Source organism: Gossypium hirsutum, chromosome D01 (genome assembly GCF_007990345.1).
Source record: "Gossypium hirsutum isolate 1008001.06 chromosome D01, Gossypium_hirsutum_v2.1, whole genome shotgun sequence".
NCBI classification, from domain to species: Eukaryota; Viridiplantae; Streptophyta; class Magnoliopsida; order Malvales; family Malvaceae; genus Gossypium; species Gossypium hirsutum.
This window is the reverse complement of record NC_053437.1, coordinates 29,027,737-29,044,059: the sequence shown is the minus strand read 5'-3', so window position 1 is coordinate 29,044,059 and position 16,323 is coordinate 29,027,737. Positions and strand designations below refer to the sequence as shown.

At 32.7% G+C, this 16,323-nt stretch overlaps 1 non-coding gene across 1 annotated transcript; it reads left to right on the top strand.

Annotated features, from left to right (window-relative positions):
* Positions 1-14,477: 14,477 nt before the first annotated feature.
* LOC121214363 (small nucleolar RNA R71) lies at positions 14,478-14,584 on the top strand. The gene has a single exon (XR_005909946.1). It is a non-coding gene; the product is annotated as a small nucleolar RNA R71 (small nucleolar RNA).
* The last annotated feature ends 1,739 nt before the right edge of the window (positions 14,585-16,323 follow it).

Genomic DNA, 16,323 nt, shown 5'->3' with positions numbered 1-16,323 from the left:
CAACTCGACTACCAAGTCAACTACAGGAATGTCACATTTGAGTGCCAGAGTAATCTTAGCTAAATTCAATTAGCTGAACCCTTTTCTAATCATATTTTAACCATGCAAACATGTTTTTAAGATATTTCCAATGTATACCTTAAAATCAAGTGAAACTTTTCAGTAAAAATTCAGTCTGAATCATTTCTATGTAGAACAGGGCCCAAAGTATCAATACTAGCACTAATGTATCGATACCCCTATGCTATATCGATACCTTGTCCAATGTATCGATACTTCCTTTAGAATATCAATACTTTGAGCTTGATATCAATACCAAAATGTCATTTGATGCTTTATTTTATGCTAGGGTTAATTTACCACATTAGTCCATATTTTACCCTTTTTTAGCCCCTGTTTACTTGTCAACTTTAACCATATCAATCCATATACCAATTTATCTCCAAACATCCTTTAATCCCAATTTCATGTACCAATTCATAAGCATATAATGATCTCATATAATTTTTAGCAAATATCAAGTTTTACAATTTAGTTCCTTTTTCATTTAAGCATTAAAATATATCAAATTTATTATAAAAAATCATTACCCAACCACTTATTTCTTAAAAATCTGATGTTTTTGTAATGAACCTTATGAACATTCTATTAAATCCAAATTTATAAGTTGAACACAATTATCAACATTTTACAAATAAGTCCTTTAAAGGACTTATTCTAGAAATAGTTTATCCTCTTTACATGACATTATTATTAACAGTTACCAATCAATTTTTCAATTAGGGTCTCCTTAATTCATTTTATATTAGATACTTAGTATTTTGATAAAACATTTGCACTTCCTTTATATATTAGCAAAACCATCCTTTGTAACAATTTCATAGTATTATAACTCTTGAATTATTTTCCTTCTCCTTCTTCTCTCCAATCCACATCCTTAATATTCTTTTATATACATAAATATTTGGCTCTTAACATATCATGCCTATGTGTGACATTAATTAAGAATTCTCTAATCCACACACACATACTTTTATCAAGATTGTCCATTTGAGTGACAGTCAATAAAGTATTTATATCTCAGCCTACATGATTCAAAAGTAAGATTCTCCTTTTTTTATTGAAACAAAACTCAATTTAATTTTTACCATAAAAATTTTGGAATTTTTACTTGAGCCAATTAATATAGTTTATTCTTCAAATCTTTCCCTATTCTGCTGCTAGGTAGCTTTGACCATTCTTCACTAAAAATCTATTATCTTTTAGTGCAGGTCTTATAGTAAGTTATTGTTTGTTTCCCTTGAAAATATACTCATTAATATTTAATCCATATAAATTTCATTTCCTAAACATTCTTGTACAATTTATAATGATTTTTCAAAGTTTGAATAGGGGAACTTGAAATCATTCTGACATTGTCTCACAAAAAATCATATATATCATAATATAATACTTGTTTACTTACACCGTTTCTTTCATGATAAACTAGATGCAATAAGATTTAATTCCATATTTAACTTAACCTCTAATTCGATTTCTACAATGTTTGGTAAATTTTCAAAGTTAAACTACTACTATTGTCCAAAACTGCTTTAGTAAATACACTTATCTTTCCTATGGAAACTTTGTATAAATTTGCTTACTTATTCTACTATTTTATTTAAATTCATATAGTATGCATTCTAATCATAACAAATTTATATCAATTCTTTGAAATACAATTAAAGCTAATACGAAAACCTACCTCTTTCACCAAGGATTTCTTCTATTTTTGCTTATTTTCATTTACTTCTTCAATTCATGACCATCCTTCTCTTTCTTTCAAAATTTTCTCCATTTCCATCTACTAATTCCTTGTTCTAAATTTATATAAATACTCTTTAGGATTTATTCTTCATTTTTCTTCTTTGGTGCCTTGGGAAACTTCCATGAAATTTGAGAGAAATGGTAGGATTTCATGTCAAAGGACAATGTTGCATAAAAAGCAAAACTTCCCCCTTATTTATACTAGTGATGGACGGTGGGCTGATAAAGCATGAAGAATTTTCTTCATGTTTCCATAAAAGTTCTCTTAATTAATTAATATTGTAATATTATAAAAAATCTATTAGTCATGATTTCAATTCAATGGTCACAATTTCTTCTTACTTTTCTATATTTATATTTTAATCCCTTACAATTTAAATATTTACACTTAGACCATAGAACTTTTTATATTTTTACAATTTAGTCCCTGGCTTAAATTAAGATTTCACAGCATACTTCTTATTTCATTTTTTCTCTAACATCCCTTATCATTTGCTTTCTTTATATCTTATTTCACAAAAAATCTATCTCATATTATTTTCGACCAAGAGGTTTTGGGAATGTTATAGTTATAAACGTCTTGAAAGCTAGCAAAATCCTTGGATAGGCTTTTGAAAACCATATCAATTTGGGTGTTTTGGTCCAAATTAGCCTCATTTTTCATAGCCACGGTAAAGTAACCCATAAGAGTGATCATATGGTCTTTAACTGAAGTACTGGGCTTTTTGCTGGGCATTCATCAAACCAATCATAGCAGACTGTCGAGCCAAGGAAGCTTGGCCTCCGAACATGTCTTCTAGCTTATTTAGAATCGCTTTAGCATTCTTACAGCTCTCTAGTTGCTTATACAGTGTGCTAGTCATGCTTGCTAGCATATAGTAACGATCTATCTCATCAGACTCTTACCAACATTTTCTAGCCTCAACTTGAGTGACCGGAGGACAATTATTATCAAGAACTATTTTAAGTTACTCACAACTCAGGAAAATTATCAGGTTCCTTTTGCATTCTTTATAGTTATTTCTGTTCAATTTGTTTTCAGTGAATATGTTGAATAAGGGAGTGTGTGTAATTTTTGAAATAAAATAAAACATTCATTTATTAATACCTTTGTATAAGAAACTGTTTGAAATTTTTGCAACATTACAATATGCATTAAGATGATGCATGCGTCTTACGTTAAACCTTGAAAACATTTGTAAGTTGTTGCAACGATAATTCCCACACCCATTGAATCAAGCCACCATGGCGTGATCATGATAAACTAGGAAGAACATGAATTTCCATCCAATTAGTGCATGAACCTAATTCCTTAAGCATTCATAGATACTAATAATCATGTAACATTTGACCATCATTCTAACTTAAGTAGAGCTCTGTAAGGAGTTACTTAACTAGAAGATCTTAAGTGTATAACCATCAACTCAACACTTATCGCATCATGCACCATAAATGAGTCATCATGGGACAATCTCACGGAGTAGCATGCTTTTACTAGTTATTCTCTTTGAAGATAAAAATTCTAGCTATTCCATATGATAATACCTATCACATAGGCTGTTCAGGTTCGTGTTGAGCTGCCTCAGTTATCGGGTTTCGTCAAAAAATAATTTTACAAAAATTCTTATGTCCGTTTTCGGCTCAAATATTTTATTCTAAAATAATAAATTAAAATCCTATGTGGAGATGATATTCCATGGTCTAAAATATATATGCCCGAAAAGCAAATTAAATTACAAATAAATTTCTAGGAATCACAATTTTGGCAAAATTCTTTTATCATCCATAGCGATAAAACAATTATATACATTCATTAACAAACATTCCCTAAACATGTGAATAATTACAAAAATGTCATATCTTATCAAATATTAATCAAACAAGACGAAGAGAAAGATTCGATCTCGGTTTACACTATAAACATAGCACAACCTGACTCTGATACCAATTGCTGGAAAAAATTCAGTTTGAAAACAGTTTTTTTCACAGCGAAAAATTAAAATTTGAAAACCAACCCTGTTTGTGATATTTATAGTAATAAACCTTAGATTGAAATCATACCTATGTTTTTGGATAAGCGAATCCTTGATGTTTGTCGGCTTTCGACCATATGATCTTCTCTGCTATTCTTGTACCACGAACTGCTTCGAGTGTAGGCTCAAACCAATTGAATCAAAACACAGAACTAAAAAAAGTGTTCTTTTTTTTGGATGAAAACAAAAGTTCTCTGTTTTTAATAAAAATCGGTCAAATTGTTATTATGGAAATATTTATTTAGTAATTGAAAATAAATTCTCTCTATTTTTCGGCAGAGTAACAATCTCTCAAAGTTCAGTGTTAATAGCTCTATCAGTGCCATTTAATTATATGAAGAGGAAGTAGAACCCTTATTAAGTTGTAGAGGTTTATTTCAAATAGAAAAAAAGCTTCCTACTTAGAGTAGAATTAGGGTGGATGACATCCCCTAATATTCCTACTATGGTTGCCGCTAGGGGTGAGCATTTGATCAAATCAAATTGAATTGAATCGAAAATTTTTTAGTTAATTGAGTTTTCAAATCTCATTTTATCATCCTAACTTTATTTGGAGTTTTATCGAATCGAATCAAGTGAGATGGAATTCAAATCGAATCGAATTGAATCGAATCGAATCGAATATATTTTTTCGAGTTAAATTTTAAAAAATAAAATTAGTGTTGTTTATTTTGATGTAATTTTTTACAAAATCATTTTCTTCAAAGTTTTTAAACATGATTATACAACAAAAAATTGAATTAAATAAGTGAATAAACAAAAGCAACACAACATCGACCCAAATAAACAACATGATTCCAAATAAACACCAAAAATAATACAAGAAGATTATAATAAAAAATATAAGTAAAAGTCCAAGTAAATAGCATGAGTCGAAATAAACAACATTATAATAAAAAAAACATAAGCAAAAGTCAAAAATACAATAGAAACCTACACCAAAAGAACACAACAAAATATTTCAAGACAAACTTTAAAGATGCAAAAAATTTGAGCTTACAATGGAAGAGAACAGACTGCCTTGGTCAGAAGGAACAACAACTAGATTTTAAGGTAAGGATTTTGATTTGAAGGTTTATTTTAAGAAAAAGAAGAAGAAGGAAGAAGGGTTTATTTTGGGTTTTTTGAGAAAAATAAATTTTAGGGTTTGAACTTTGAATGGAATGGAAACATAGAGAAGAAAAATAAATAGGGGTTTGGACGATGGAATTCGTTGGGGGTGATTTGGGGGGAGGAATTGGGATTTGGGAAAATAAATCTTTGGGGCATGGGGAGACGGGCTTGCAGAAGTAGGAAAAAATAAAATGTTTGGGCTTGGGGAAAATTGGCAATTGGGTTAAAGACTTAAAAGTAATTAAGTAAAAGCCTATTAAAAAAATAAAAAATAAAAGTTTATATTCGATTTATTCAAATTATTCGAGTTATTTGAATTCGAAAAATTCAACTCGACTCAAACTCGAAATTCAAAAAAAATTTTGAGTTGATTCGATTAACTCGATTAACTCAATTCGAATAATTTAAAATTCGAAAAGTTTTTCAATTTTTTCGAATAAAATTGAATTTTGCTCACCTCGAGTTGCCGCCCCCTCATATCGATAAGGGATTTTTGGTCCTCTCTCACATTGGGTCTAATTATGAGTACTTCTCGAACCTTTCGACCCAATACTTTGTAATTTGATCTAACCTGATTCTATTTTTCTATTTCCCAAAATAAACTTCAATATTTTATATTAAATAATTTTCTCATCCCAAATTTACCCCCGATAAATTATGATGATTTTACCCCTGATAAAATTTTTGAGAAAATATGTTTAATGTTTCACCACTCAACATGTTCACTATGACCGAATGGTTTATTTTCATTTTCGAGCTTTAAAATTACTCAAAAACATAAATTCATTCTACCGATCATTTTTGAGTAATCCATGTACATTTGAAAATGTATCATTTCTCATTTTCATTTTCATTTCCATTTTGAGAAACCTACATTAATTTCCAAATGATTACATTTCTCCATTTCAGATAAAACCATATTCATTCCTGAATGTTTCCCATTTCTCTGTTTCTATTCATTCCGCTCATTTCGATTCAAACATGCAATTCATTTTTAGATTCAACGAGCTTGCAGAGGGACTGATTGGACATATACAATTAAGGCTCAAATGATTTATAATTAAGTTTCTAATTTTTTCCTATTAATTATAAACTCATGTAGTTATGAAGTCATTCCATGATAGCATGATGATTGAGCCCTCCCTACTGACATACCATTACGAAAGCATCTACTCAGTGCTCGTCTAATGACCTTGCCATAAGTGTTTTACCCTCATCGAATATTCTTAATCTCTTTGGGATAATATCTGCTCTCCCAATACGATCCTATTTTATCTCATGGTAACCATTACATCTTCCTTCATGAATAGTCAATCACTATCAAATAATGATCAAGTCATCCATCACAAAGACAAATTACCCGTGACCACATTTACTTTTCATCAACCATGTAATGCCAATGAGAGGATATCATTTACCCATATTTTGGGCTATGAATTCCACTGTTGTGTATGATGCTATATAATGTAGAAGTCATACACTCAAAACATCATCTTTTGATTCCTTATCTATTTGAACTCAAGTTTTTAGTTACATAAAAGTGTACGAGTCACGCATACATAGTTCGTCATATTAGGAAATGTGTCCATATTGTAGTAAATGTGTAATTGTTTTCTATTTATTTGAACAATGAACAAATAAATTTTGCATTTCACTGTTATGTATTTTGTATTTATGTCTTTCATATTTTGCATGCATAGCTAAATTGTGACAAGCAAATATTAGCTCATTGATTGTCTAAGTTCAAACTAATGACAAATGGCACTGTAAGAATGTTGACATTGCAAGAAAGGCAACTTGCTTTAGTAGATAATCTAAATGAGTTTGTAATCCTATAAAAGAATCAAAGTGAGAATTAGATTCAAATACTAATAAGGATTATTGTGTCATCTAGAATTCCAATTGAGGAGATGGCTAGTCTTGGCTATCGAAGCAGTTGACTCCACAGGTAGAGACATAGATGTATTTATTGAAAGAATTATACATTGGACTAGACCAAAGATAGATTAATTCTGAATCTGTTTGTGAATTAATACACTTGCGACGTTAATGGTGTGATTACCTAAATCCTGAGTTAGTCACTAACCATGTGTGTGTAACTCATGTGCTTTAATATAAGTGAAGGCTTATGCTCTAAAGATGATTAAACTGATAGCTGATATGTTGGGTACATGAGTTGTGTATGGCATGACTTTACTAGCAACAACAAAATTTATAGCTCAATTAAAGAGTTAACGATATCCTCTCATTGGTATTCTATGGATTGATAAATATGGAATATGGCCACGGGTTGCTAGTTCCCAAATGAGCAATTTATTATAGTCATTTTTTGACAATGATCATATTAATCATTAAGAAGACACAATGGTGGCAATGAGATAAAATAGGATTGTATTTTGAGTGAACGAATTAACTCAAAGGAATCAAGGATATCATATAAGGGTAACACACACATGATGAGGTCATTAGACAAAACAATTGGATGAAATACTTTCGTAAAGAGTATACAATAAGGAGTTTTCAATCATGGTACTCTTGTCAACTGACTCCATGATTAATTAATTGTGAATTATCAGAATGATGCTTCTGGACATTGATGATCACTAAACTAACTATAAATACGACAAAATCAAGCGCACCTATTGAACAATAGCATAGTTGTGGTGAGTAGAGAATATCGTATCCACGAGGACTAAAAGTATTAGTACTTGTTGTTTTTCTATTATTTAGTCGACAAATTGGACAGATGTGTTTTAATCTAAATTTACTAAACTAATTTAACTAAGAATGCAACAGAAAATGAATCAAGGAAATAATCGAATATTAACCAATGAAATAGAAAATACCTAGGAAAGAATCCACCTAGACTTCACCTATTATTATGAATCTGAATTAAACGATTTATTCACTTGTGACTTGACCATAGAAATTTTGAATTTATGTTAATGTCTCTTTCGAGAGTAAGAACAACTAACTGTAGGTTGATTTATTGAAGTCTCTTTCTAATTAAAACCCTTATTATCGCATTAACTCGATCTATGAATTCCCTTATTAGATTTGACTCTAACCGGGTAGATTTATGTCATCCTATTTCTAGGATTGCATTCAACTTCACTCAATTATGCTAGATCTACTCTTAATTAGGGACTTTTGCTCCACTAAATTAAGCACATTAAACATGAATTAATATCCCGAAAATATTAAAACAAGAAATAAGCATACATAATTGAGAACAAGAATCAAGTATTTATCGCGTAAAAATAGTCATTAAATAAAAAGATTCATCATAGGTTTCATCCTCCCTAGGTATTTAAGGAATTAGTTCATAATCGTATATAGAAACATCTCCGAGTCAAAATAACCACAAGACATAAAGAAACTCAATAAAACTTCGAAAGAAATTAAAAGGAGATCTTTGATCTTGATGGAGATCCGCTTCTGAGTTAATTTCGATGGCGTTCTTCGAGTGTTTTCTTCGATCTTCTTTGATGGACCCCTTATGTCTTCTTATAATTGGTATTTATAGACTTTAGAATGCTCAAAAAGCCTAAAAATTGTGTTTTTCTGCGTATGTAGGAAGCAGGATGCGAAATCGACACAAGTTGGCACATGAGCGTGTGTCCAGCCCGTGTGGCTCTTGAAAACAATTCTATTTGTCCGATTTTGGCTCATTTTTCACTCGTTTTACTCCCAAATGTTCTCCTAAGTATAGAAACATGAATTTAAAGGACTGGGAGCATCAAATTCACTAATTTTCATGATTAATCATCCAAAAACACATTAAGAATGAGATTGAAATATGTTACTTTTATAGATTATTAAATATCCCCATCAATAATGTCTCAAAATAATTCACAAATAATCATGCATTGGTAATTCAACTAAAAGAGCATTAAAGATCCAAACAATCCAAGTCAAAAAATTTTAAAGCACGAAAACATATGTATTTCCCCTTATCTAAGTATTTACTTTTAATTCAAAATTGACAAGAATCAACATCCTCACTAAAGATTCACTCAAATCACTCAAAGTGTTTAAGGTTCTAGAATGATATGACACACAAATCAAAAGGTCTTTAAGATGTTGTAATGGGGCTTAGGTTAAGGTTGTGGAAGAAGGCCAGAAAAGTTGATTATAATTGAGATCGAATTGATAAAGTACCAAACTAGAAAAAAGAACAAATGCTGAATTAAAAACAAGTGCATAAATCATGAACTATTCAAGAATAAAAATGAGCTTCTTCTCAAAATATGAGTTTAACTGTTTAAGCTCAATCAACATAGAACTAAATAATAATCAATATTTTTTTTGATTTTTTTGTTTCTTTGTTTATCTAGAACAATCAGAAATAATTCAGCAACTCAAATAGAAGAGCATAGTTAAGCAACTGACCAAATCAAATCTCAGCAAAAAGGGAGTCAATAAAACGGGAAAATGTCTCAACGAACAAGAAAAAGAGTTATGGGTTAACATTAATGGGTAAATTAAGAAATGGTCTGTTAGGCTCAACGGGGTCCACTAAGGGTTAATTATGAAGGTAGACTTTTTATGGGAAAAGTGGGTTAAAACCTAAGTGCCTTTATCATGTCAGTATATCAAATCAGAGGTGTGGTCTTGACATGTATAATCGAAGCAAGTTCTAGAATAACAAATCAAATTGACAAAATCATAATCAACAATAAAATGAGCAAGAAAAATGTATGCTCTAAAGGTTTAAAAGCTCACAAGAAAATTATGGTTTTGATGTCAAACTTGAAAATCTCAAACTTTAAGATAAAACTTCAATTTAGAAAAACAACCTAAGATTTTAAATTTCTGAAAAATAACTTTTCATGCTTAATTCTCTCATATCTTAAAGTTTAAATCAACCAATGCACAAATATCTACAAATTAATCCAAAGCACAGCAAAAAAATCCCAATTCGATAAAAAATCATTCTAATGGAAGTATGAGAAAATTAGTTAAATACAAGACATAATTCAAGGATTTTCTAATAATTATATAAATAACCTCCCCACACTTAAGTTGTACATTGTCCTTAATGTACAAACAAATATAATCACAGTATAAGCAGAATATCATAAGGGAGTGAGAAAACTGAAAGTGCCCTGAATATTGGATGAAATCGCTAGAATGGTGAAAAGCAAAATTGTAGGAAAATCTAAATGTAGTGAATGATTTCGAGCAAACTAATAATAAAATAAACACAAATAGTGAAGAAGATTAAAAGGTTACTAACTTGATTAGAAATAACCATAAAATAAAAGTATAGTTCAAAAGATAATAAATGAAAGAAGTCTAAGAAAATAAAAATAAAACAACTAAAAACATAAATAAGCATAAACATAAACATAAAAACAAAAAATAAAAAAGAAAACTAAAAAGAAAACAAATAAAATCAATGATCCTCATCATTAGAGGCATCGGTATCATGAGTCGCCAATGCTAGGAGGAGATATGGAGGCGCTGAAAGATCTGGTGCAATGTCGCGTTAATACTGTCGAACCTCTAAAAGCAGTACTGCTCTTAGCGAGTGAACCGCTCGGAGAGGTCCGTTAAGGTAGCAGCAGATGTAGCATGATGGTGACTCAAAGGTGGATGATGAGGTGGATCCTCGTGATTGAAGGGGACATCATCAGTGAAGCCCTCGAGCTTATCTTGAGGATCAGAATGAGATAATCGATACTGAGAAGGATCTACTCTAAGAAATTGCTCAATCATCCTCACATGGCTCGTGCTCGATAATCTCTGCAAGGACATCTGGCCCACTAGTGTAAGTGAGGAGGACTACACCGGTGTGTTAAGGAAACTGAGGTGACATGTGGGTTGAGTCACATAAGGGCCTAAACAGATAGGACACTTCTTGATGTGCTCTGTTTAATGGTGAAAGGCGAGAGCGATGAAGTAGGGTAAATTGAAAATATGCCCCGTAGCCATGCTCCACAAAAAAAAGCATCGGTAGTACTGACAACTTTGGTGCTCTCTCTCATACAATTAATGTGTGGGCTAAGATGGCATGAATATATCTCAAAGCCAGAGAAAGAGAAGTCGCCTTTGATCGACTCAAGTCATAAGGTGTCGTGCTCGTCGTAAGATCTACCCAATAAAGAGATGACGAGTGGTGAATGTGCAAGTATAATCGAAGGAAGCTCTCGACACTCATGAACTCGACAATGTAAAGGCCCAATGTAGCTCCGAACTTTGGGACACTTATATGTCATGCTGTACCATCTAGTCTAAAAGTGATTGTGCTCGGCTCATCATGGGTCGTCATCACTTGTTGAAGGAGAAATGTCAAACAAAACTCCAAAGTCAGCTCCATGAATGTGGGCTCAATGATAGAGAAAAACTAATACTAAGGAGCTGTGGCAATAGCGTGCACGCTACCTTCTAACTGGACTTACTCCAAAGCAGCCCAATCAATACAGCGGCCTAAGCTGAGTGGCCTTAGTCGAAGAAGTTGATATAAGTCCTCCTAGGGACCCTATGAAAAATGGAGGTACGGATGGTGGGCCTCGGTGGAAGCGCCCGAAGAAGAAATCGCGCTAGGGGTCTTCCACTTTTTCGAAGTAGGGACGGCGACCTTAGATTTGTTGCGTGTGTTTGCCATTATGTCCCTGTAAGAAAAATGACCAGAAATAATTTCATTATTCAATTATGATTTTCGTAGGAATCGACATAATGGATTAGTTCAAATATTAACAAAACAAAAGTTGAATCCAACGAAATTTATAAGATCGAACATGAGTGAAATACTTGAATCGAAGAGATACAAAAAACAACGGGGGTGGCTAGAGTTGCAAGCGAGAAGTCGACAGTGGCTAGGGTAGGAGAGAAAGGAAGGAAGAAAACAAAGTAAAAAAAAAAGGGGAAATAGGGTTTAAAAGAAGACACGATTGTGTTTAGGCCTGTGTTGGGCCACACGCCCGGGTGGGGCTTTCCCAGCCCGTGTGCGAGTTAAAAATCAAGCCCAGTGTTCACAAGGCCTGGGACACACCTGTGTGTCCAGGCCATGTGTGATCTCCTTCACTTCTCCCACACCCATGTAAGAGGCTGTGTTGGTCACACGACCACCCACACGCCCATGTTGTCCAATAGTGTCTCAAACACGATCGTGTCTTTTGCCCGTGTAACTCTCTGACATGAAATAAAATTGAAAAAAATTAGCTCCATCATTCACACGGCTGTGTGGAAAATTTTAGGCTGTGTAACCTTTGAATTTTACAAATATTAAGTCCTAGGACTCACATGGCCAAGGACACTCCCATGTGTCCAAGCTGTGTGGGTCACACGGCCGTGTCGTTAAGTCGTGTAACTCACTGTTGAATGCTCCCTTATGCACATGGTCTGGGACACATCCATGTGTCTAGGCCGTGTGGGTTAAATTTTTTTTATTTAAGATTTTAAATTAGCATGCAATGGAATTCAAAGAATTAGCAAAAGTTAAACACTCGGGTTGCCTCCCAAGAAGCGCTTATTTAAATTCTAAGCTCGACTTACCTTGTGTACGCACGATTACTGTAGCTCGCGAAACTGAGGCTCTTTTTTCTCGCTATCAATTATTCTACCAAGATAAGGTCTAATTCGAGTATTCTTTACCTTAAATGTGCCAAATTTAGAACGATTTACCTCAACTGTATTGTAGGGGAAGACGTTCAGTACTGTAAATAGGTTTGATCTGTTTGACTCGAGCTCCGAAAGGGAGATTCGTGGATCCAGTTTTTCTAGCAGTACTTTGTCTCCAACATTAAATTGGTTTGTTCTCATCGCGTGCTCATCACAATGTCGCTTTGGCTCTTCATCGTGCTTTCTCAGTTTTTCCTTGACATGTGCCTGACATTCATCTAGTTTATCGATTTGTAACATTCACTCTTCATAAGTCGTTCTGTTTCTGTCGTATTGACTGGAACATGGCTCCATTATGTTTTTTTAAGGGTTTCCTTCTAAGAAGGTTGAGCCACATGGTCACTAATATTAACAGAAGATTTAAAACCATCTTCATCACTAGATGTTCTAACAGAATCATGAGCTTGGAGAGTAATCGATTCGTCACCTACAGGAAGTACAAGTTCACTCATACCAACATCAATTATAGTTCTAGCAATTGCTAAAAAGGGTCGCCCTAAAATTAAAGGAACCTCACTACCCTTATCCATGTCCAACACAACAAAGTCAACAAGGAATATGAATTTGTTAATTTTTACAAGCACATCCTCAGTAACACCCCTAGGATATCTAATGGTTCTATCCACTAATTGAGTACTCATCCTAGTTTGTTTGGGTTTCCCAAGACCTAGTTGTTTAAACATTTTATAGGGCGTGATATTAATACTAGCCCCTAAATCAGCCAAAACATTATCAATATGTAAACTACCAATTAAACAAGGAATAGTAAAACTACCTAGATCTTTCAATTTGTAGGGTAGTTTATTTTGTAAGATGACCGAGCAAACTGCATTGAACTGCACAATCGACGAATCATCTAACTTCCGTTTATTTGTCAACAATTCATTTAAAATTTTGACATAATTTAGCATTTGCGAAAAAGCTTCAAGAAACGGCAAGTTAATATGTAATTTCTTAGAGTTTGAGAAATTTACCAAATTGTTCATTTGTGTGGTCTCTCTTCATCGCATTAGGATATGGCACTCGAGGTTATATTCCTTCATAGCTAGCTTTTGCTCTTTCTGGCTTACCTCAACCTTATCATTATTCACCACAATTTCTTGCCTCGATTTTTGTTTAGATTCAACTAACCCTTCTTCATCTCAATTAGTAATTGCATGTAGTTGCTCGCTTGGGTTAGTTTTGGTATTGCTAGGCAAACTACCTTGTGGTCGTTCTAAAATTAACTTAGCCAGTTGACCTACTTGATTCTCGAGCCCTTGAATCAATGCTTGTTGATTTTTAAGTGCTACTTTAGTGTTTTGAAAGTAAATTTTTGACATCGAGATAAACTTCGTCAACGTCTCCATGAGGTTTCGCTTTTTCTCTTGTTAGTAAGGTTTTTGTTGGAAGCCTTGAGGGGCTTGTGCTTTCTGATTTCCTTGACCACCGCAAGAGAAATTGGGATGGTTCCTCCAATCTGCATTATAGTTATTACTATAAGGGTTATTTTGAGGCTTAGAATTATTACCCATATAATTGATTTGTTCGTTCTCTGTGCTAGGAGCGAAAGGTAAACATTCTGGGTTATTTATTCCACATCCATTTGCATCACATTGCATCATATTGCATCACCATATGCACCTGCATAAAAACATATAAACCATCAATTTTATCATTTAAAATTTCTACCTGATTTGATAACATGGTGAATGCACCTAAATTAAAGACACTAGCTATTTTTATCTGCTTTGTCCTCATGATTTGCCACTGATAATTATTTAGTTCCATCTCCTCAAAAATTTATAAGCCAGTTCAAGTGTTTTATTGTTTAGAGTTCCACCAGTTGCTGCATCAATCAACTGCCTCGTTGAAGGATTCAAACCGTGGTAGAAGGTTTGAACTTGTAACCATAAAGGTAACCCATGGTGAGGGCACCGTCTCAATAAATCCTTGTACCTCTCCCATGCATCATATAAAGTCTCTAAATCGATCTACACAAAGGAAGAGATGTCATTCCTCAACTTAGCTGTCTTAGCCGGTGGAAGTACTTTAGTAGAAATTTCTCGGTCATTTGAGCCCATGTAGTGATGGAACCTCGTGGTAAAGAGTTCAACCACTGATTAGCTCTATTCCTCAATGAGAAAGGGAATAACCATTAACAAATGGCGTCGTCAGTAGTGTCATTAATCTTGAAAGTATCACAAATTTCTAGGAAATTTTCCAAATGAGTATTTGGATCTTCGTATTGCAAACCATCAAACTGAACAAATTGTTGTACCATCTGAATAGGGTTCAACTTCAGTTCAAAATTACTTACAGTAATGGTGGGTATCACAATACTCGATTCAACCCCAATTAGAGTGGATTTGACATAATTGTACATAGTACGAGGAACAAGATCTAGATCTGCAGCAACTGCAGGAGGTAGCTGATAATTTTGGTGATCACTCATCTACTCAGTAATAACAATGTCCTCTTGTCCGTCTACTAAATTTTCTCAACTCTGCCTTCCTTCTCTATGGTTTCAACGAGCTGTGTAACAGCCCGTTTTTCAGTGGTGTCAAAAATAGTGGTTCGAGACCACCAAATCTGGCAAGTTAGCTCGTAAATTTTATTATTTAATATTTATGAGTCAAATATGGTTTTAAAAATATTTTTGAATTAATAATTTATGTCTTATATTAGATTCGAGTGATAAAACCCTAGTTCAAGTGGTTTTGGAAAATGAGGTATCGAGACCTCATTTCTATAAACCAAGTCATAAATATTTTTATAAATATTTACGGAGTGTCAATAAGGTGGTATTAAAGTTTCGTTGAAAAATTTTAATGTTTCGATAGTTAATTAATTAAAAAGGACTAAATTAAGAAAAAAGTGCAAAACTTTCTAATTATAATATTTAAGAGATTAAATGGCTTGATTAATAAAAGAGGAAGGACTTAAGAAGCAAATAAAAGATTTAAGGGCATAATGGTAAATTGTTTGAAATTAAAACAAACAAATTGAATGTTAATGTTTCTATGCAATTCATCTTCTACGTTCTGCTTAAACTGACATGGAGGGAAAGATTTAAGCTGGTTTTCATATTTTTGCTGCAGGTAAGTTCAATTTAGCCCCGATTTCAATAATTTTTATGTTTTTGAGATCATTACAACTGGGTCTAGCTAACGCTTACCTTCGATTTTGAAATTGTTAAAGATTTTAAATGTTGCCATTTATGAATCTATATGATTTTAGATTTAAATGATTAATTTGAGATATTGGTTGATATTTAAAAGTATTTTGTGAAGTAATTTTGATAAATTTCTCGATTAGGGACTAAATTGTTGAAATAGTAAAAAACACAAGGGTTTTTTGTGAAATTATTGCAAAAATGGACTGTATTAAATGCGATGAACATTCGGCTAGCTTGGATTTGTATTAAAAATGGTTAATTTGCATGTTTTGAGTTTAGGGACTAAATTGAATAAAATTTAAACTTTAGGGGAAATTTTGTAAAATATAAAAAATGATTAAATTGCATGAAATGAATGTTTCTTTCATCTAAATTAATATATTGAATGAAATTATTAGTTTAGATCGAGATCGAGTGGAAAATCGTGAAAAATGGAAAAATTATCGAAATACCCTTGAACTTTAGTATTGTTGCAATTTAGCCTGGTAAGTTCATGTAACTAAATTGTATATCTATATATTTGAATTGAATGTTGTGTATGTGAATGGTGAAATAGCCATGTATGAAATTTTTATAAATTGCTATGTG